This window comes from Grammomys surdaster, unplaced genomic scaffold, assembly GCF_004785775.1.
Source record: "Grammomys surdaster isolate TR1022 unplaced genomic scaffold, NIH_TR_1.0 125789, whole genome shotgun sequence".
NCBI lineage: Eukaryota > Metazoa > Chordata > Mammalia > Rodentia > Muridae > Grammomys > Grammomys surdaster.
The window spans coordinates 2,239,734-2,262,871 of NW_021620620.1; the positions used below are offsets into that span (position 1 = coordinate 2,239,734).

Here is a 23,138-nt window from a genome sequence, read left to right on the forward strand (position 1 = left end):
TATTGAAGAAATACTAGCTTCATCAGACCTTCACTCAGAGCATTCCCGATACTCTGCCCCTATGTTCTTTCTACACACACACACACACACATTTTGTAACAAAGGATTAAATGCTTAAGTACATCTTCTCAACTGCTCTAAAAGGTACATAGTATTCAACAATAAAAATTCATTTCTTAAAAACCTTCTTTGATTAACACACAATAGCTGTACATGTTTATGTTGTATAATAGCTCAAAAAAGTCTACAACATGTACTTATCAAATTTGGACAGTCCGAATTCCAATCTCGTTATCATTTTGTTTGGAGCTTTTGAGGTTCTCTCTTCACATTCTTCTTGCTTGAACTATGTAATAGGTGTAGAAAGCCTTGACTTTGATCTCCAGCAAAGCACACATGTACACACACACACACACACACACACACACGGATTAGGCTCTCTGATGATGTCTGGAATAGTACTTTCATGGTGTTTGGTACATGTGCAGATGTTGAAAAAACCACTCTGTGCATGCCTTTAATCTCACACTCAGAGGCAAAGACAGGCAGATCTCTGGATTCAAGGCCTGCCTGGTTTACAAATTGAGTTCCAGGACAGCCAGGGTTACACATAGAAATCCTGTGTCAAAACTGTGCCCCTACTCCACTCCCCAAAAGAAAGACAGAAAGAAAGAAAGAAAAACGGAAGGAATGAAGAAAAAGAAAGAACAAACAAATGAACTCTGGATAATACCAGTCACAAAAAGTAGTGTTTGAATAGTGGTAACCTAACAGCTCTGGTGATCAGCAAATCGCTATAGACACAATGGTTGTTTGTGTGTGTGTGTGTGTGTGTGTGTGTGTGTGTGTGTGTGTGTGTGTTGGGAGAGACAAGAAGGAGAAGAGCATAGTTGATTTGAGAAGTCTGTGACTATTTCCCTCCTCAAGCTGGACTTTTGAAAGCAATGAATTAGCAGGGGTAAAGACTGACACCTTGTATATTTTGATACCCTCAGTTTTCTCTTCCTAAGCCATGAGGCTGAGAAGCATGCGCTCACACATAGGGTACATGATCTTTTTTGGAGAAAAGTCCAACAGTTTGTTGTCACAGTGTAGTGGTTTCTACAGGAATAACCTCCGGTGTTTCACCAGAAGAAACCTAGAGAGAATGGCATGATTAACTGAGAGGACAACCTCTTAGGAGGAGAGCGAGTACAGTTCAGGTATACAGTGAGGAAGACAGGCTGTAAGATGCATAGCAAACCAAATAAAAATAATCTGCGTTTTAGAAGAATGCAGGTGTTGGTTACTAGATAAACACAGGATTATGCTGCTCTGAAAGAAGTGAGAAAGTTTTCACTTTTGTTTTCAAAAGCAAACGGAGCCTCATTTAACTGTCAGAGTGAGCTATTAAGACTTCAGTGAAAGTTACATCATTGGAGGACAGGGGCATCTATGATGCCTAAACTATTCTGTCATACAGTTACTGCTTAATAAATATTTATTACCTACTCAGTATGCCAAGAAGTGTGCTAGAAACCAAGGATAAGGGCCTGGCGTCACATAGCTCATTCCATTTTGATTACAGAAAACATAACAAAACAGCATCGGATTTTAGTAGGAATAGAGTGGAGTACCACAGTTCCTGTGACTGAGACAGTTCCTTAGTAACGGTCACCACATCTGGTGGATAAACTAGCATGCCTGGTTACACTGGCGAGACCATATCTAATAGTAGAGCCTGATAAAACCATAGCCCGAATTCAGGAGTCAGTTGAGACTGCCCATGTCTCCAGACTCATGGTCAAGGATTCTATCAATACATCTTTACCTGCATCATTATTGTGACACCTCACCCTGCTCCTACTGGCCACTCATCGGGTAATCAAACCCAGTTCCAGATGCTGGGATTTCTGGACTGGCAACCTCAAGGGAAAAACCAGTGTTTAACAGAAAGTAAATGGGATGTGGGCCTTTGATTTATGTGTGTGTGTATGTACACACACACACACACACACACACACACACACACACACGTTACTTTTCTATTTGTTGTGACAAACACCTCACAAACGTAATTTGAGGGTTTGTTTTGACTCATAGGCCCAGGGTACAGGCCATGGTGGTGGCAGGAGCTTGAGGGAGCTGGTCACCCTGTGTTCAGAGAGGAGGATCAGAGAGAGATGAATGCTGGTACACAGTTCACTTCTTCTTTTTTATTCAGTCCAGGGCTTTAGCTCTTGGAATGGGGTGGACTATGTTTAGAGTGGGTATTTCTACCTCAATAAGCCCACAGGTCTGTTTCCACAGTATTTCTTTCTTTCATTCAAAAGACTGGGTCTCCTCATGTAGCACTGGCTATCCTGGATCTGGCATTGACCTCAATACATCTGCCTGCCTCTGCCTTCCCAGTGCTGGGACTAAAGGTGGACCATGTCCAGCTTCCATGATTCCAAATACCACCAAGCTGACAAATAGGATTAGTCATAACCACACACACACTTTACAAAAACATTTTAATCATGTGTATGTACGTGTGTGTCTGAGGGTACATTCACGTATGTGCAGGTGCCTGTGGAAGCCAGATGTCAGCTGGAGCTGGAATTGCAGGCTGTTGTTAGCTACCCAGTGTGAGTGCTGGAAAGTGAATTTTTGGGTTCTGTCCAAGAAGAGTACACAGTATTATTAATCACTCAGTCATCTCTCCAGTCCCTCACATACATACTTTTGAAAAAAGTAGATCTAGGGGCTTTTTCAAATATATGCTACTTTTGGATTCTTTTCTTCTCTAGTTTTCTTTTTGCGGGGATTGAACCTACATCCTTGTATATGCAAAGAAGTACCTGACCTATCCTCCAGTCAGCATTTATTATTATTATCATTACTGTTATTATTTTGTTTTTCAAGCAGAGTTTCTTTCTGTAGCCCTGGCTGGCCTCGAACTCAAGAGGTCTGCCTGGCTCTGCCTTCTGAATGCTGGGATTAAAGGCATGTACCACCATCATCTGGCTGCAAGCTAGGATATTTTTATGAGGTAAAAATTATTCATAGATATCCAGTACATATATACATATGTATTTTTCTATATAACATTTTATGACATTAGACATATATATTATGTGTTTTTTTCTGGTTGAAAATTCTAGTGTAATAGATCATTGACTTACCGCCCACAGTGCAGGGAACGTAGGGCAGTGACTATATAGCAGGATGGGGAAGAATGTGTGCTGGGCTGAGTGGGAGCAGGTTAGGAGGAAATGCAGTGCCATAGGCAGCTCCTGATAACCAGAGAAGTGAGCTAACAACAGGTGGTAGTCTAGGAGAACAGTTGGCATCAGGATACCCAGCTGCAGGAAACAGGGAAAGTACTCCTGATAAGATGGGCAGAACAGTTGGGAACACAGAGTGTACAAGTAAAGAGCCAGAGTCACAGGGTGGCCAATCGACTCCTAGGGCCCGATGAGTCTTGACAACAGAGAAACTTACAGCCTAGGCAGGCTGACAGTGCAGGATTTAAATATAAAAGGGCTGAGGTTAGGGATGCAGTTTAACAGGTACAGTGTCTGGCAGGCAGGTAACCCTGGGATAGGGTCCCAGCACTGATATTAACCCAGTAATGTGGCACAGCCTGCAAATCCCAACACTCAGGAAGTGGTAGCAGGAGGTCAGAGGTTCAAGGTCATCTTCTTCCAGTGAGTTCCAGGCCTACTTGGAGTACCAGATCTTGTCTCAAAAATAATAAATAAATAAATAAATAAATACATGGCTCAGTAGGTGAAGGGATCTGCTGCCAAATTTGACAATTGGAGTTCAATGCCTGAAGCCTACATGGGATAAGAGAGGACCAATTCTGGAAGTTTCTTCTTATAGGTTGTGCCAGATATGTACTACCCCCAAAAACCAAACATACAATGGTACATAAAAGGGCTGTGGGTCAATTTCTAGAAAAGGGTCAAGATCAGGGCTCCCCAAGTGTACAGAGAAGAGGGATGCTCAACAAGAGTCAGGCGTGGGCTTGAGACAGAAATTCTGGGAATCTTCTCTGCCACATGACCTAGGAAGGGACTGGATGCCAAGGTGAGGAGGGACAGGGAGCACAGACTAAGAGGTGCTGCTTTGCAGCGATTGCCCCAGGAAATGTCTCTGAAGCAAAGCCAAATTAACATGGAGAAAGCTGTTTATAAGAATATATAAATAAGCCGGGCGGTGGTGGCGCACGCCTTTAATCCCAGCACTTGGGAGGCAGAGGCAGGCGGATTTCTGAGTTCGAGAGTTCGAGGCTAGCCTGGTCTACAGAGTGAGTTCCAGGACAGCCAGGGCTACTCAGAGAAACCCTGTCTCGAAAAACCAAAAAAAAAAAAAAAAAAAAAGAATATATAAATAAATAAGAGAAATAAAAATACTATATGTAAACTATGGTAGAGTATCATTAATAAAATGATATGGTAGTGTCCAGGCTGAAAATTGCATGTGTCCCCTCAGATCCCCATAACACATTTATCCATTTAATACTGGGGTTGTAACAAACCTAAGTGTCACTTACCAAGGGCATCCCTCCATTGGGCTTTACTGAGCTCTTATCTCTAGACCCACAATGACTTACTGCTGCCTTTTGCCTCGTAAAATCTTTACAACAGGAAAATGACTTGGGGCGGATTAACTCGGATTAATCTATTGAACTTGGATCCCTGAAGGCAGAAGTCCCTATTTCACTAGAGATGATGTAATCCCCAGTTTCCCTAGCCGATCCTCACCCTTTTCACTGTCATGCCACCTTCTAACACTGAAAGGGTCCTGGTGACAAGGTTCAGAAGTGCTCAGAGGAAGTCCATGCTTATCTATCTCACTCACTTAACAAACACCAAGGACCGAGGAGTTAACAAGTAACACTGGAAGCCAGGCACTAAGGTCTGAGGAGAGTGAGAACATGCTGGCCAGTCTTCTCCTGGAGTTTATACCCTAAAGGGCAGAGGGGTTTGGTTCATAAAATAAGTAATTTCAGATAAAAAGCAACATAAAGAAAACAAGTATCTGGAGTATTAATATAGAATAGGTGATTAGAAAAAGTGTTCTGAAGCCTGGTGTGATGGCAAACGCCTTTAGCTCCAGCACTTGGGAGGCAGAGACAGATCTCTGTTTGAGGCCAGCCTGGTCTACAGAGCAAGTTCCTGGACAGCCAGAGCTACACAGAGAAATCCTGTCTCAAAAAAATAAAACAAACAAACAAAAAGTGTTGTAGAGGAGCCGGGAGCTATCAGGAGGGAATGCTTCCTGGTTTGCTCAGGCAACAACTGCCAGTTTTAGAACCTGTGATAAAACTAACTGCCCAGAGGAAAAAGGCTCATTTCTAGTCCCTTCTATTAACCTACTTAAAGGAATTCTATGGCATTACAGAAGGTTAAATTGGACTTTCAAGTGTTGCCTTTGACTTTGGGGGCCAAACCATACGTGTCCAGATGTCTCCTTGGGCTTCTGGCTCTGTTCATTTAGTGGGCAGGCAAACCGGAGAAACAGGCTGGCATGCTTATACATGCCAGGAGCCAAAAAGCAAACCATGTCCTGGCCCAGCTCACTTGACTGTTGGCAGGCTGTGGGCTGTGATGTGCTAAGGAGTTAAGTCTGGGTACTAGATGAGTTGATTTAAGGAGAACATGAGAAAACCAAGCTACAGTCCCAAATATTTGAAAAGGATCTTTCTGTAAAGAAGCAAAGCTATGAATTAAAACCCCATGCATCCACTTTGCTCTCATTTCAATAGCATGTAGCTCAAATGAGGCAATACCAGTGTGTGCATTCCAGACTTGGTACACTAAAGCTCCAACTTGAGATTCTTGTCTATTTCACAGGCTGATTTCTAGCCTGCAGATCAAATTAGGATGCAGAAGTCATACTAGGTCCACTTGCTGTGGTTTTCTCTGTCACAACACACAGGTAGGCCTAAGACTTTTGATTCAAATCTCTCGGAACAAAAGGTCTGCTCTTTCCCTTCAAATTCAAGAGGGGTGGTATGTAGAAACATCTGGAAAGAAAAGTGGCCATCTTTAGTGGATGCAAGAAACCTCTGATACTACAATATATCTTTGGTGCAGTGAGAATATTACAATGACTGGAGACCGAGACTGCCCAAGAGCTCAAAAAACAAAAAACAAAAAACAAAAAAACAAAGATGAGAGAATATAACTCAAATGTAACGGAAGATAATGGAGGCACTGATGTTTCTAAAGGCAAAAGTGGACAGAGGAGAAAAGAGGCACGAAGAACAGTTAGTTAAAACTAGAATATAAAGGAATTTAATTGTTTTCCTTTTATCCTCCAGGCCAGAATGTGTATAAATAAATACACAAGTATAAAGTGCCTGGTACATTCTCTTCTTTCTCTTTCTTCTGTCTATTTTAAACGATTTCCCAAGAGATCTAAAGTCTTCTCAGAAAAGTGAATTAGCTGAACGAACCCGATATATTTGTTGAAATACTTACAGAAGAAGTTAGGTATCTAACGACTGGTTTAAAAGGGGATTATCTTTCCTTTCTTCATCCACAGGTCACTGAATACTTTTAACGGCATTTTGCACGGAGAATGAGAGGGGAAAGGAAGAAAAGAGATAGTGACATCTATTTGCATTTTCTAAAAGGATGGAATGAGACTCGGGAGGGTATCCGAGGTCACTCAGCTGAGCCAAAGGTGGATTGAGAGTCGTATTTATAGTCCGCTGACTTCAGTTCAGCCGGCTCCCGCCGCTCCTTATCTTACGCCCGAGGAATTCGCGGGCTCGCGGATCACAGCAACCCCAGCAGCCTGGCCTCCCGGCCGAAACGAGGCTTTCGCTACGTGACCCCGAGAACGCGTGCACCTCCAGGTTCTTCCCGGCAGGCTTGAGCCAGAGAGAACCGGGGTGGGGGTGGACAACGGGAGGGGGGTAAGTAATGACTACAGTGTGCCTACATTTTTCTTTGCAACCACAACTACGAAACCGGCAACCGATCCCGCGCCATGGAGACTCGGTGCCTTCGGAGCATCCCGGCCGCTTCTCACGTGCAGCGCGAGCTCCGGCTCTAGAAGGGGTGTGCCCGCATCGTCTACTTCATGCAGTCTTGCCCCAGCCGCCCCTCCGTCACGCGTGCGGCGGCAGTGTGCACTGAGGGGTGGCCCCCCTTCCTTCGGCAACCTGGCGCCCCGGTGCCGGCGGCCGGCCCTCCTTCCCGGCAGAGGGGCGCCGAGCTCCACGGGCCCTTCGGGCACTTCCGCCGAGCTCTCGGCTCGGTTCGTGTCCGGGGCGGGGCCGGCGCCCCGGGGCGGGTGCGCGCAGAGCTGGCGGGCCCTTCCCAGTGCGCGCGCGCCGGCGCCTCTTGCTCGCCCGGGCCGCCCCTCCCCCACGCGCCGCCCCTCCCCCCGCGAGCGAGCGTCCGCCGCGGCTGAGGCGGCAGAGATTGGAATCTGCTTGCCGGCCGCGCGGAGGAGGAGGGCGGAGGGAAGGGCGGGGAGGGAGGCTCGAGCTCCCGCGCGTCGGCCCGCGCGAGACGAGGACTGTACGGCCGCGCGAGGGGCGACCGGGCCCGGGCCGCTGCACGCCGAGGGCGGAGGCCGAGCCGGGCCCCGCCGCCCCGCGGCTGTACGTGCCCGCCTGCGCCGAGCGCTGGAGGATGAGTTTCTCGGGATCCCGGTGAGTTGGCGGGTCGCGGAGTGCGGGTGCGCCGCGGGAGGCCGGCGAAGTTTGGGGCGACGGTGGCCGCGCAGGGGAGGCCGCGACGCGCCTCAGCGGGGCCTGTGGGAGACCCCGGCCCCGCGGCCCGGCCCGCCCGCGCTTGCCCTTTTGTTCGCATTCGCACCACTCCGGGGACGCTTCTGGAATCCTTAAATGGGAACGGGCGCTCTGCTCCCGCTCCGGAGCTGCGCGGCTGATACTGGGGCTGGGTCTCGGGACCCTGTTAGGAAACGAGAACGAAACGTGTTTAGTGCGGGGATGGAGGCCGGACGAACTGCTTGGCCCGCCCTCCAACTTGGCTGCGGGAAGGCGCCGGGTTTCTCCCTCTGTCCCTCCGAGTTGGTTCACCTGTTGTTCTGCGCGGCCTCCGCTGCCATGTCTGTTGTGATTCTGCACTTCGATTTCAGAAAACTTTGTGCTAGGTTACGCGTACATCTCCCTCCCCTTCAAGACTCCTAGCGGAAATATTTGGCAAAGTAAAGAAAAAAATAACAACCCCCTCCCCCACAACGCGTCAGGGAAGAAAAATAATAACGCCGTGTGTTAGTCGTGCCTGGCATTTTGTGACTTGTAAGACTCCGTCGTGGTGTCGATCTTTTTCAGTTGGTTAAAGGGCTGCAGGGTTTCTCTTTTAAACGGCTTACAAACTGTTCGGAGTACATGATACGAACTTAGCACCCGTGTCACGTCATTTACTTCTTAAGATAACCCTGGTTATTGTATTCTTTGTTGCTTAGAAGAGGAAACCGAGACGTAGAGGTTAAATAACTTAGATAAGTGAGCTGGGATTGGACTCAGGGACGTCGTATTCAAGAGTATGGCCTTCTTACAAAAGCAAATTGTGCAAAGACTTAGAAGCGTTTTCTAGTTATTCACGAACTCCTGTGTTGCTTCAGTTGTAAACCGACTTGTGTTTGCTCGTGAGGGGAAATTAAACTTCGAGATAAAATAAAAGGTAATTTAATGCTTATCATTGTTCTCGAACTAAAAGATGCTAAACCAAAATTAGCTTTTAAAGGTCAAAACTAAAATATGAACACTTCTTGGGAACCCATAGTTTATGGAAAACAGATTTAAATTTGGAATGGGTTTTCTATTGAACCTGTACTGTGTTTTATATTCTCCCCCCCCCCATTCTTGGGGGAGACCTTTTTAACTGTCTTTTCTTCTCCTTACCCTTTAAGAGTGAGGAGTCCAGTGGTTGCCCTTTGCTTTGGATTCCTTCTTCGATCTGCTTGCCTTCTAGAGGGCCCCCTCCCGTTTACTAGTTAACATTTTGATACATCTCCTTTTCTTACCTATTGGGGCATGAATTATTCTCTGTTGTCTTGTTTTTTGTTTGTTTGTTTGTTTTTTTTGTTCCTATTGAATTGATACAGAGTTTCAATATATAGCTCAGGCTGGCCTCCAATTGGCTGTAGACCAGGCTGGTATTATATTTTTTTATTTCTATTTTTTTTTAAAGTATGTACTTAGGATCCTTCAATTTACAAAAACTTTTCTGTAGTTCTGCTATTCTCTCAAGCTGTGTTATATTTTCTTTTCAAATCATATTAACATTTTGAAGTTTTTTTTCTTAGAAAAGTAATACATAGTCATTAAAGAGAAATTGCAAAATAGAGCAAAATTGAAGTAAAGTTAGAATACAGTCATCCATAATCCCTCCTGTAGAGACTGCCAGGAGTGGACTTACTTTTCTTGCTTTGACTCTGGTGACCATTCATTGACTTAATTAACTCCTTATTGGCAGAATTTCACATTCACAAAGGAAGGATAGCTTAATCAGACCTAAGCACTGTTTTGAGGCCTGAACTTTTTTTTTGCTAGGGAGGCCCTCTACAATTTAGCTACATCTCCAGCTGGACTTCTTGTCCCTAAAACATAACCTTGCTGTTTCTTCATCTATGTTTTATTGGAGGAGTATATACTGTATTCTGACACACTAAGGGTTGGGGGCAACCACACATATTGTCACTGAACTCGTGGCGCTTCAAGTCTAGTTGGGGAGACATGTGGAAGGATGAGTTCTATATAATTAAGTGTAATTGTGGTGATAATTAAAGTGTAGGGTATTATAAAGGCTTAAAGTGGAGACCTGACCTGGTGCTGGTGTTGTTTAGAGAATCTAGGAGGACCTCTCTGAAAATGTTACTTTGCATTCTGATTAGGTGAAAAGGGGGCGTCCGTGCCATGGCGGCCTTATTCCCATTTGCCCTCCTTCTACCTCTGTTCTTCCTCCTTTCTCTTAATTTCTAGGTCTCACTTTTCATATCACTTAAAATGTTTCTAAGTCCCTTGAATTGTTACATTCATTTCTGTGTGTTTGCTTGCAGGAGTGAGTCTTTCCTTCTACCTTGTGGGACCTCAAGCTTGGTTGGTGGCAGACACCTTGACTTGCTGAGCTGGCTGGCCGGCCCTCCCATGAATTACTGTTCAGATTTTTCTGTCTGATTATTTCTCAAATCCTGATTCCCTTCTGGACTTGAATCCTTCTGGTTGCTTTATGTTAAAAAAACAAAAACAAAAACAAAAACAAAAAAACCCTGTACCTGGTAATGGAGTTTAGATGAGCTCTTTTCTAGTACTGGCTAGCTTATGGTGCTGCCTGTCCCTACTAATGGAGCAAGCCCAAATCTTTCCCCAGTCCTTCCCATCCAGTCTGTAGGCAACATCTATAGATACTGCTTTCTTTCCTGATACTGTGACTCTTCTTTGTATTCCAGTCAACTCTGACACAAGTCTAAGTTTGCATTAATATAGGAATTATAATAGTCATAGAATAATAGGGTAGCTTTCCTTCTTGCTCTCTTTTCTGGAGCAGTTTGAACTGGGATTGTTCTTGAATGGCTAGCATACATATGTATGTATATATACATGTATATATGTGTCATGCCACAAAATATATATATATATATACACACATACACACACACAAATGGTCATATAAACATATATTTAAACCTAGATTTTTTTTATGGAAAAGACTTTTTAATTTATTTAATAACTATTGGTTTGTGTAAAATTTCTGTTTCTTTTGAATTTTAAAGCTTTGTATTTTTAAAAGATTGTATTTTTAACTAGTTGTATGTGTGCATGTCTCTGTGGGTATGTATGTGCTGGTGAATATGGTTGTCCAGGGAGGCCAGGAGAGGGTGTTGGGTTCCTGGAGCTGGAGCCACCCAACATCTGTCCTGGGAAGCTGACTCTGGCCTTCTGAAGAGTAGCAAGAGCTCTTACCTGCTGAGCCATCACTTTAGCCCTGGGTTTCAGAGTTGTTTTTTTTTTTTTTCCAGGAATTTATTTATTAAGTGTTTCAGAAATAATTTTTTGAATTAAAAATATCTTTTTTTAGTTCAAGAATTTTTTTTACACAGTATATTTTGATTATATTCATCCTTCACTCTCATTTCCGTAGCCACTTAATTTCTAGCTTTCTTAAAATCTTTTTTTGTTGTTTCTTTGTTTTGTTTTGTTTGGTTTTGTTTAGTTTGGTTTGGTTTGGTTTTTTGAGACCCAGTTTCTCTTTGTAGTTCTGGCTGTCCTAGCACTTATTTTGTATGTAGACCAGAATGGCCTTAAACTCAGAGATCTGCCAGACTCTGCCTCCTTAGTGCTGGGATTAAAGATGTGTGCCACCACTGTCCAGGCTAAACATTTTTTAAAATTTAACTTATCATTCAATTTGTGTTGCTCAGCTACCCTTGGGAGTCAGGGATCACACCATTAAAGAAACTAACACCCTCCCTTTCAAATGCCAGTAGCTCTTCAGCTGGTGGTGGGATTTCATGCCCATCCATCCCTCTACCCCAATGGTGAGATTTTGTTTGGTTTGAGTTTGTTTAGGTCTTGTGCATGCTGTCATAGCCGCTGTGAGTTTCTATGTGCAATGCCCTGTTGTGTCCAGAAAACACTTTCCTTGAAGATGTCTGCAACCTCTGGCTCTTACAGTCTTCTTGTTCATCCCTTCTTTCAAAAATATCCCTCAACCTTTCTTGGAGGGTGTGATATGTTGGTTCTATTCAATGTTGAGGACTCAAGTCTCTTATTCTCTGCACATTGACTAGTTGAGGGGCTCTGTGTTAATTGCCATCTATACAAGAAGCTTCTCTGATGATTGATAGACCAATCTCTGTATAGCAATAAATCATTAGGAGTCAGCTTAGTACTATGTCTGTTTAGCAAAATATTGGTAGTAAGTTCTCCCCTAGGACCCACATTTCTTGTCCCTGTTAACAGTGTCATGTGTAGATTCTATGCCATGATTGAATAAAATATTTTGAGTTTATTTGGTTTTCATGTAGCTCCCACTACCACTTTAATTTCTACTATGTATCTCTCCCTGCCTATTTAGTCTATGATTGGTGGAATCAATCCTATGGTAAAGGAGAGTCTACTGCGTGTTATTCTTTTGTTGTTAAGGGACAGGGTCTTGTTGTATTGCCTAGGTTGGGTCTTCCTATATCTTTGGACCTTTATCTTTGGATAAAAGATCTTCCTGCCAATTGCTAGGAATTCAGCTGCCTGCTATCATATCTAGCTTGAGCTTAGGTTTTCAAAGTAAACTTTAAGCCAGGTGCGGTGGTGCACACTTAGAAGCCCAGCAGTTTTGAGATGGAGGCGGTGGGGGGGGGGTGTCAGGAATTCAAGACCAGCCTGGGCTGCACAACACTCTGTTAAAAAAACAAAACCAATCCCAAACAAGTAAACGTAAAAATGTCTTTGAAAATTTTTTTAAATTAGATGGTTATTTGAATATGTGTCAATCTTTTCAACCAGTGGGTTTTTTTTGTTTTGTTTTTGTTTTTTTTTTTGTTTTTTGTTTTTTGTTTTTTTCGAGACAGGGTTTCTCTGTATAGCCCTGGCTGTCCTGGAACTCACTCTGTAGACCAGGCTGGCCTCGAACTCAGAAATCCGCCTGCCTCTGCCTCCCAAGTGTTGGGATTAAAGGCGTGCGTCACCACTGCCTGGCTCAACCAGTGTTTTAAAGACTTCCAGTTTTTTTTTTTTTTTAAAGATTTATTTATCTATTATATATGAATACACTGTAGCTGTCTTCAGACACACCAGAAGAAGGCATCAAATCTCATTACAGATGGTTGTGAGCCACCATGTGGTTGCTGGGATTTGAACTCAGGACCTCTGGAAGTGCAGTCAGTGCTCTTAACCACTGAGCCATCTCTCCAGCCCAAGACTTCCAGTTCTTAAAATATAAAATTGGGCCTGTACTTGAGATTACAGCACTCTGGACGCTCAGATAGAACTTTGAGTTTGAGGTCAGCCTGAGTTGCATTGCAAGGCTCTCTTAACCTCTCAGCCACCCACCTAGCAGTGTGCCAAGAGAGCTTAGAGATGTATGTATGTATGTATGTATGTATGTATGTATGTATGTATGTATTCATTCATTCATTCATTCATTCATTCATTCATTCATTCATTTAAAAGTGCACAAGTTAGGGGCTTAAAGAAACTGATTGCCAGTGGAATTCATCTCAACTTGGGTTTAGTGGATTCTTAAGTCAGGTTCATCTGGGCAGTTAAATACAGAACTAATGAGTAGAAATTGAATACACATTGAAATTATTTTTGAGTGTCTTACTTTCTCTGATGTTGTAGACTTTATTGGTCCTCCTTTTATGCTGCTCATGAACCTTGTTTTCTTACGGCATAGACTCACAGTGCTAATGTGTAACCAGTGCTGCTTGGCTCCTCCTCTGGCTGATGGTCTGACAGGCTGAGGTATGCCAGGTGCAGGGAGAAGATGATCAGTTTTGCCTTTTGAGAGATTAATTACTCACTGAAGAATCAGTTTGAGGAAAGAAAGACCTGAAGACCCTGGAACTTTAGTTTTAATGATATGGCCCAGAGAGGAGGACAATAGGAGAGACTTAGGACAAGACTTGGGCAAGTAGGTACAGATGAGAAAGGACGGGACTTGGTTAAGACTGATGCTGGGTTTCTAGCCGGGGAAGGGTGATTCTAGTTGATGATTGAGACGAAAAAAATGTGGAAGAAGGGCTGGTCTCTGGGGAAAAAAATCGTATTTGTTTGTGTTGGTTGATTGTGTGCCTGTGTGGGCACATGTGTGGAGGTCACAGGCAGAACACCTTGTAGGAGTCAGTTCTCTACCACGTGGAGTCTGGGTGTAGAACTCCATTGGGCAGGCTTAGTGGCAAGCACCTTTATCCCCGAGCCACCTCACTAGCCCCAAGTAGTGTTTTGTTGTTGTTGTTAATCTTACGGAGTTTAAAACAGCCCTTAAACAACCAAGTAGAGGTTTCTGGGCTCAGGCTGCAATCAGTGCTAGAGTGCATACTTGTATAGGTTGAAGCCCTGGGTTCAGTCTTCAGTACCAAAGATTACAGGGGAAAAAAGGCTTTTTTGGGGGAAATTTTCTGTGTGGATCTGGAATTTCACATAGAGATTTGGGCTGGAGGAAGACAATCTGGAGTGATTATCATATATTTTGACACCAAGATTGATGGGTAGTTCTCAAAAGTGACTTGCTTGCAGTTTGACAAGCCCAATGTACATTAAGGGAAGAAAAGCCCTATCTCCACCATATTTTTTTTTTTAAATAAAAATAAGTGTGACTGAATCTAGTGGTGTAATTGGGATTCTGTTTTCTCTGTTCCTTATATTTTGGGGTTCATTTATTTTTTTATTTTTTTGGCCAGTGCATTTTCTGGCAGAAGAGGGTCACTGGTAACTTAACTATGAGCTTACCTGGACCTGCCTGCTTTCAGGAGAAAGGAAACCTTTTTTAGTTGCATAAATCTGTCTCCTACAGAGATGATTATACATGTACATGAAGGATGGTGTGTCATTGGTGTCTGGGCCTTCCTTACATACCCACTTGAGCTCTCAAGATCTTTTCAACACCACCAGTAGTGGTCCTTCTAGAACCGTGTGTGATGGGCAGATGGTAGTTTTCCCAGAGATAGCTCTGGAGAGAGAAGGTGCTAAATCTATTTGGTTCTTAGCCTTCTAAAGGTAATTCTTTGAGAATCTGAAAAAATACACACAAAATAATTTTGGCACAATTTCGTGGTTATACATGGACTTCTCAGGTTCTACTGGTATATTTAGCAAAGTTCACAAGCAATAGCAGCTTATGGCCTGAGTAGAGAGATTGACAGTAAGCAGTTGTCTCACTGTAGTTAGTTAAGATCTACATAGGGAAAGTTGCAGAAATCTTACCCTAGTGGATAACACGGAAACCTGGCTTGTCTAGAACACAACTGTTTTAGAATGTGGAGTGAGGACACTTGTGATGTGTTCAGCAGTTTTAAAAGCAAACATTTTTGTTGCTTTTTCTACAATTATGAGAGCAATATATCTAGTATGGATAAATTGGAAACTATACAAAACAATGCAAAAAGCAGTAAGACTTAGAGTTTCCCATCTGGAGGAAAATGTCTAGTACTGTTTGTTTCTACTGTAATGTAGCTCTGCAGTCTTGGGTGTCATACGAACCTATTGAACTCTGTTGGTTTCTTGTCTCAAAAGTGGAAGAGAATGTGAACTTTCAGGTCATTTTCCTATTGCAGAGAAAGAAGAGGGCTCATCTTGATGTGAACCTGAGTTCTGTGCCAGGGATCCACATGCTAGAGGGAGAGAACCTACCCCCACAAGTTGTCCTTTTACCCCATGAGCATGCACTGCCCCTCAGTATAGTAAAAAAATAAAGGAAGAAAAATTCCATGACTTCAGTGCAGAGCAATTAGTTGCTGATATTGCTGATTATGCTTTGGGTCCTGATGGCATTGCTGGATTTCTGACTTTTGCCAGAAAAACCACTCTTTAGCCTTAGTGTTATGACCAGTGATGTTCTCTTGGTGAAGAAAAAGTACTTCAGATTATTGAAATAGTTTTACTCATCATTTGTCCTTGTTAAGTGTTTTCTTTGGCTTTTTATTAGCTTATTGTACAAAATCTAAGTGATCCAAGACTGCCTTTCTCTGGGCCAGTCTGCATTTCCTTAGTTCACTTCCTACTGTTTTGTTGTTAGCCTAAGTCACATAAATATTACTTTTCTAGATTTGTGTTTTAAATCTTGAGGTCTGTATGGATTATTGCAGTACCCCTTCCCATATGTGGTTGTTAGCTGTTTGAAATGTGGCTAGTCTGAATTATGTCATAAAGTGTAAATTACAGTACACACACAGCTATGTAAAATACCTGTGTTTTCAAAATGTTGATTACTTATTGAAATACGACTTTGGATACATTGGGTTAAAGAAATTACTATTTAATGGGTTTTTGTTTCAGTTTTTGATTTTGTGTTTTTGAAGCAAATTCTCCCTATGTGGCTTACAGTAAGTATCCTTGAACTCTGAACTCACAGGCCTCTTGGCTCAGCTTTCTGAATGCTGAGATTATAGGTACATGCTATTGCACCTGCCCATCCCCCTTTTAAAGCCCCTTTCTTTTCCTGATAGCAGAAGTTACACATTTGTGCCTTAGATTAAGTAGGGTGACATAATGAGATATTCTGTAATCCTTCCTCCCCTCCCATTACCATTTATGCAGGCATAGGGATTGGTGTAGTTTCCTTTTTTTCCCCATCCCAAAATAGGCCATTTAAATTTTTTTCTGTTTTCATTGACTATGTGTGAGTACTTATTTTATGTTAATACATTTTGATTTCTATTCTTTTAAAATAATTGATATTCCATTTTGTGGATATACTTGGATTTTATTTGCTTTTGAGACAGGGCCATGCTATATATCAGTGGCTGGCTTTGTACTTGGCTTCGAACAAGTGGCTATCCTCTAGTCTGTTCTGAGTGATATGATTGCATGCAGGTGTTCACCATTGTGCCTGTCTTACCAGTCCCATATTGATTAATGGTAAAATTGTTTCCAGGTTTTTTCTCTTGTGTTATAAGTAGTACTGTCTTTTTCTGTGATACTATTTTGTAGAGTAAATTCTTACAAATGCATCTACTCTTAAGAGAAGGTGTGCAGACTTCATAGAAAGTACCTAGTTATTCTGTCAGATCTTCAGAATTTGTATCCCAGCAGACAGTGTTTGTGTATTCTTCCCCATGGCAAGTATGGATCTATTTTTTCTTTTCTAATCTGACAGCTGAAAAGTTACTTCTGTTACAAAATTACTTGCTGTACCAAGAGTTACTAGCTTCTTGGTGGATGAATTTTGTTCTAAAATATTTTGTATTGCTAACAGTTTAAATGAAATACCTTGTACAAAGAAAGTGCACATCTATTTGTGTCTGTTAATGGCAGTAGGCTCCAAAATAAGCTTTTCTGTCATAAAAATTACTTTGACCTGAAGGCATTTGCAAACGGAATTTTGTCCTGAACTCCTTACCTGTCTGAAGCAGTGCTTTCCAAAAGAACTCACTTGTCATAGGCTCTTAAGTCCTCTGGGGCCTTGAATTGCCATAAAGCTCTTTCTTTTGGAATTTTGTTATCAGGAAACATTGACTCTTACTAGAGGGAATTTGTCACCACATATAAACTGACATGGCTAAAAATCCAAATCACCACTTACTGATCCTAAAAGTTACTTGTTTTTATGTTCTTTCTATCACTTGGGCTTCCTTGTTAAGAAATATCTTACCCATGGCTAGCCACCAGTCTCAGTACTGAGTGATATGATTGCATTCAGGTGTTCACCATTATGCCTGGCTTACCAGTCCCATATTGATTAATGGTAAAATTGTTTGCAGTTTTTTTCTCTTGTGTTATAAATAGTGCTGTCTTACTCTTGTGAGACAGATTCTAATGAAGGGGATGTGTGTGTGAGTTTAATGCTGAAAGTCTAGTTGCTGAAATGAAAGAAAGCAGAGGAAAGCTTTCCATTTTAGTAATGGCTAAATTCATCCGTAGTCCCAACATCTGAGTAGAAATAAGAAAAGGGAAGTCTCTCTAAAAATACTTAAAAATAATAATATTTTAAAATATATAAAAATGCTTTAAGCATGAGTAAATTTCGTTAAACTGAATTTTCCAAAATCTCTTCTCCAAAACTAAAGGTTTGTTAAGTGTCGTTGAATGTTCTATTAGATGTACTTCTCCACAAAGTCTTCCACCTTTGCATATATTCTGTAGCTGTAATATTATTTTTTAAATGAATGGCATAATAACTCTGCTCTGATTGTATAACATCTTTGTTCTTCTTAAATTTATTTTCATATCAATTTGGCTAAAAGAGTAAGTTGGCTGTCCAGGTTTTTCTAATCATATCATTGAGGAGGAATGATAAAGTCATTTAAGTTAAATTTCTTGTAGATTTTATTTTTATTTTGTGTGTGTGTGTGTGTTTGCCTGAATGAATGTATATGTCTGCACCATGGATGTACATTGCTCACACAGGCCAGAGAGGATGTTATCCCCTGGGACTGGAGCTTTTGACTGTTATGACCTGCCATGTGGGTGTTGGGAATTGAACTCTAGTCCCCTGACGAATAGCGAATGCTCTTAATCACTGAGCCATATCTCTAGCATCCAGCACCCACCTTTTTAAAGCCTGGAACTTGCTATGTGGACTAGGCTGGTCTTAAATTCACAGAGATCTGCTCACCTCTGCCTCTTGAGTGCTGGGATTAAAGGTTTGTACCACTATGCCCCACCTTTGTTGATTTCTTTAATCCCAGCATTTGGGAGGCAGGGACAGGGGCAGAGAGGGGCAGAGAGGCAGTTGTTATCTCTCGAGTTCAAGGCCAGCCTGGTCTACAGATGAAGTTCCAGGGCAGCCAGAGAGAACTAAAAAAGAAACACTGTCTCAGATGAATGAATGAATGAATGAATGAATGAATGAATGAATGAATGAATGAAAGAAATCCCAACAATGATTACAATGATTTCTCATTAATCTGGATACCCAGAAACTAAAATTAAAAAAAAATGTAAATTGAATCTTGACTTATTCATATGCTTCGTTAGTGACCTTGGGGTCCAGAAGAAACTGTTAGCTCCCCTGGAACTGGAATTACTGACCATTGTGACATGCCATATGGATGCTGAGGATTGAACCCAGGTCCTTTGGAAAAGCAGCCAGTGCTCTTAACCTCTGAGCCCCTATGTTTAGTCATTTATATTTATTGTGCTGTGTACTTTATACTCTACTTACTAGGTTTATTGCCTTCAGCCGAAGAGTTAAAACTCCTTAAGTCTTATACTGAGAGCAGTAACAGTTCTCAGAGGGCTACTGTGAGGGCAAGAGGGAGGGAGTGCTTATGTTGCCTCTATATAGCAGCTTGATAAATGTTAACAAAGATGAGTATTTGTCAGGAAATAACTTAGTTTTTTTGAATATTTAAAATAAATTATTTTTATTACTCTTAATTGTGTGTATGCTTGTGAAGTATGCCCACATGAATATAGGTGCCTATGGAGGCCAGAGGTCTCAAATCCCCCTGTAGCTAGTGCTACACGAAATGGTGAGTTGTCCAGTGTGGGTGCTGGGGATTGACTTCAGGTTCTTGACAAAAACAGTACTCGCTTTTGAATGCTGAGCCATCTCTTCAGCTCCTGAAGTTTTATTATTTTTAATTTTTTTGTACAACATATATTTGTTATATTCTTTTTCTTTCTTAAAATCCCAGATCCCTTTTCTGTACCTACCCCATTCCATATTCTTTCTCTTAAAAAACAACAATAACAAAATAATCTCTCTCTGTCTCTCTCTCTCTCTCACACACACACACACTCAAAGCAAACAACAAAAATGGAGTTGTTTTGTGTTGATCGATTATTTCTAAGCATGAGGTCTGCCTTCGAGTATAGTTAATATACCCAATGTCACTGCATTGAAGGAAATGGATTTTCTCCTGGCCATTATCACTTGCAAATAGCCTCTTAGTTAAGGCTAAGATTCTATGGACACTTGCCCTTCTTAGTGCTGAGATTTTTGTCTGGTTTGAACTTGTGTAGGTCTTGTGCTTGCTCTCGAAGTCTCTGAGTTCATTTGTGCATCAGTCCTGTTTCTAAAATATACTGTTTCCTTGGAGTGGTTTATCTTTTCTGACTCCTTAATCATTCTAAATACTAAATAATACTTAACATTTTCTTACTGTGAGATCATTACTGTGAATCTTACATATGAATATCTTTAAATCCTACAAGTATCTATGATGTAGGTGCTGTTACCAGTTTCTTTGACTCATGAGGAATCTGAATATGCAAAGATTAGTCAGTCTTCAAGAGCTACACAGCTATAACATGGTAGGACTTCCTGACTCACTTTAGGGTCCTTGCCTATGTTTTGAAAAAGTCACATATCAGAAGCTGGTCTTCAGTTCCCAATCTACCTCTGTCTTCCAAGTGCTGGGTTTACAGATATGAGCTGCCATGAACACTCTAAAATCCGTTCTTATTAAAAATATTTGGGCCGGAGAGAGTGGGTCTGGAGCAAAAGAGAGAAGGGAAGGGGAAAAAGATTTCTATTTTATGTGTATGAATATTTTGCCTGCATATATGAATGTGTCTTGCATCACTACAACTGGCCTGTTGGAAGGTAGGACCTAAACTGTGGGAGGTAAAAACCAGATGATGGCAAAAAGCTAGACAGAACCTCTAGCACAAAACAGACTCCTAACATCTGCTGGGCAGCTGGGCTTTTTTTTTTTTTTTTTTTTAAATTCATGGGTTCTGTTGCAGAAATCGCATTATTTTTTTTTTTTTTAAAGAAAACTATGTCTGAGATACAAAGCTGTGTCTGAGATACACTAAATATATATTCATATTAGTAACTATGGTAAGTTCATTTTTTACCTTTCAGTGTATGTTTAATTCATCTGTGCTTTTGTTTCCTAGGAGTCATTCAGATTTTTTTTTCTAAAAATAACAGCACTTTTAGGGGATTAAATTTAGATTTCCTGCTTATATCATCAGTGCTGAATCAATATTTTATGAGATTATACATCAGGAGCTCTTTAGTGGTACTGACATGTGATACTGTTGTACACTGCTGTATACCTCAGGATTCCAGGATGATCTTGGACCTTGGACCAAGACTGGGTTGTGAGGAAGCATGAGAAAGCTTTAGGTAACCCAGTAGCTGAGAAGGGTTGTCAAGTTTTTTTTTTTTTTTTTTTTTTGATGGGCAGACTTTTTAAGAATAAAACTTCAAAAAAATTCAAGATTTATTTTATATTACACAGATTTAAGGGAAAAGGAAAAGCTAGTCAGTTAGACTAGCAAAATCAAATAGAGACATCTGAGAGAGAGAGAGAGAGAGAGAGAGAGGGAGAGAGGGAGAGAGGGAGAGAGGGAGAGGGGGAGAGAGAGAGAGAGAGAGAGAGAGAGATCAGTCAATTAAAACCGTGTGTTAAATCTGTAGACTAAAGCTAGCCCAAGGATTGAAGGATAATTTTACATTTAGAAAGCTATAGTTTCATTTACACTATATTAATAAGGAAGACCAGTTTAGTTCAAGACAAAAAAAGTAGATAAAATTGAGTATGAGTGAGTATTAGCCCCTCCTGATTGCTCCCCCTCCCTCCCTCTCTCTTTCCTCCTTTCTTCTGGGTTTTTGAGACAGGATTTCTTTTTTTTTTTTTTTTTTTTTAAAGATTTATTTATTTATTTTATTTATGAGTACACTGTCGCTGGCTGTCTTCGGACACACCTGAAGAGGTCATCCAATCTCATTACGGATGGTTGTGAGCCACCATGTGGTTGCTGGGATTTGAACTCAGGACCTCTGGAAGAGCAGTCAGTGCTCTTAACCGCTGAGCCATCTCTCCAGCCCCCAAGACAGGATTTCTTTATGTAGCTTTGGCTGTCCTGGAACTCTGTAGACCAGGCTGGCCTTGAACTAAGAGTTCCACCTGCCTCTGCCTTTAAAAGTGTTGAGATTAAAGGCATGTGTCACTACTGCTGGGCTATGAATGCATCTTTAATATCATTGTTACTAATACAGGTTTTAGCTATTGGAATATTAGAAGCTTAAAAAAAAGTATAAGGCTGGAGAGATTGCTTAGTGGTTAATAGCATTTATTGCTCTTGCAAAGGATCCAGCATTTATTCCCTGCATGTCAGGAGATTCACAACCACCTGTAACTCCAGCTTCAGAGGGATCTGATACTGCTAGCCTCCATGGGTTTTAAAAGTAAATGTGTGTGTGTAATTTTTTTTTTTTTGAGGGGAAAGTCAAGAGTGTATATATAGCATTTACCAGTGTATTTTGCTAGGTATACAGTGTACCTAAGAAAAGTCAAGATGGCCAAGTGAGAAACTACTAATTAAGTGACTGGAATATGAATATAGTGAACAAAAGGTTTCCAATAGCGGATTAGGACTTTCACCAGTTGCTACATTTGCTACAGGTGTCTGCTGATCTTTGGCCTACTGGGCAGTTTCCATCCCAAACATGCTTTGAATGGTGAGAGCGCTCTGGAAGATAAAGCTTTCAGCTTCCTGCTTACCTCCACAGAGAAAATTCATTTTGAAGAGTCAGTGGCAAACAGAAGTCTAGTTGCTTTCTGAGTACACCTAGAGAGCCAAAACTACACTCTGGTGCCCATCTCACTAAGTATAAAAATAAACTTAAAAGAAGTTTATAATCAGAGGCCATGTAGCACTGAGTAGCCTAGAATCTGGAGGCTGGAAGTCCTGTTGTCCTGCTAGAAGAATTCCAAAAAGTATATTAAGAGAAATTGAAAGAGGCTTTCTTTAAAGTTAGCTTTAAAAAAAAAAAAAGTAATATGGGGGCTAAATAGTTAAATAAGAGCTGCTCTTCTAGGAAACAGGAATTTTTTTTCCCCTAGCTCTCACCATCCAGTGGCTTAAAATTGCCTGTAACTCCAGCCCAGGGGGATCTCATGCCACCTTCTTGCCTCCAAGGCTACCTACTCACACAGTGCATACACTTAAAACATAAATGCTAGAAAATTAATCCTAAGCATGGTGGTGTATGCCTTTATTTCCGGCATTTAATAGGCAAAGGCAGGTGGATATCTGAGTTCAAATCCATCCTAGTCTACAGATCAAGTACAGGACTGCCAGGGATACATGGAGAAATCTTGTATTGAAAAACAAAAAGACCAAACCAAACCAACTAAATCATAAAAATAAAAATTTAAAAAATGTAGCAAGTACTTATAGGTAACACAGAATTTAGTCAGTACACAGAAAGTGAGCTATCCCTGATGCTCCTGTTGCTTCCCCTTTTTCTCAGCTTACTCCTCATGGTAACTGATGTTAGCTGTTTTATGTATCTTGCTGGCTAGTCTTATGTCAACTTGACATTAGCTAGAGTTATCTGAGAGTAGGCAAAGCCAGTTGAGAAAATGGCCTCCGTAAGGTTGGGCTGTAGGCAAGCCTGTAGGGGGCTTTCTTAATTAGTGATTGATATAGGAGGGCCTGGCCCATTGTGTGTGTGGGGGATACTTTTGGGCGATGGACCTGGGTTCTATAAGAAAGCAGGCTAAATAAGCCCTGAGGAGCAAGCCAGTAAGCAGGAGTCCTCCATAACTTCTGCATCAGCTCC

At 41.6% G+C, this 23,138-nt stretch overlaps 1 protein-coding gene across 1 annotated transcript in view; it reads left to right on the forward strand.

The window, feature by feature from the left end:
• The first annotated feature begins 7,561 nt into the window (after positions 1-7,561).
• Positions 7,562-23,138, forward strand: part of Bmpr1a (bone morphogenetic protein receptor type 1A) — a 94,098-nt gene continuing 78,521 nt past the window's right edge. The window contains exon 1 of the mRNA XM_028789098.1: positions 7,562-7,639. The gene's annotated coding sequence lies outside the window, so the exon portion shown is untranslated. The remainder of the gene's footprint in view (positions 7,640-23,138) is intronic.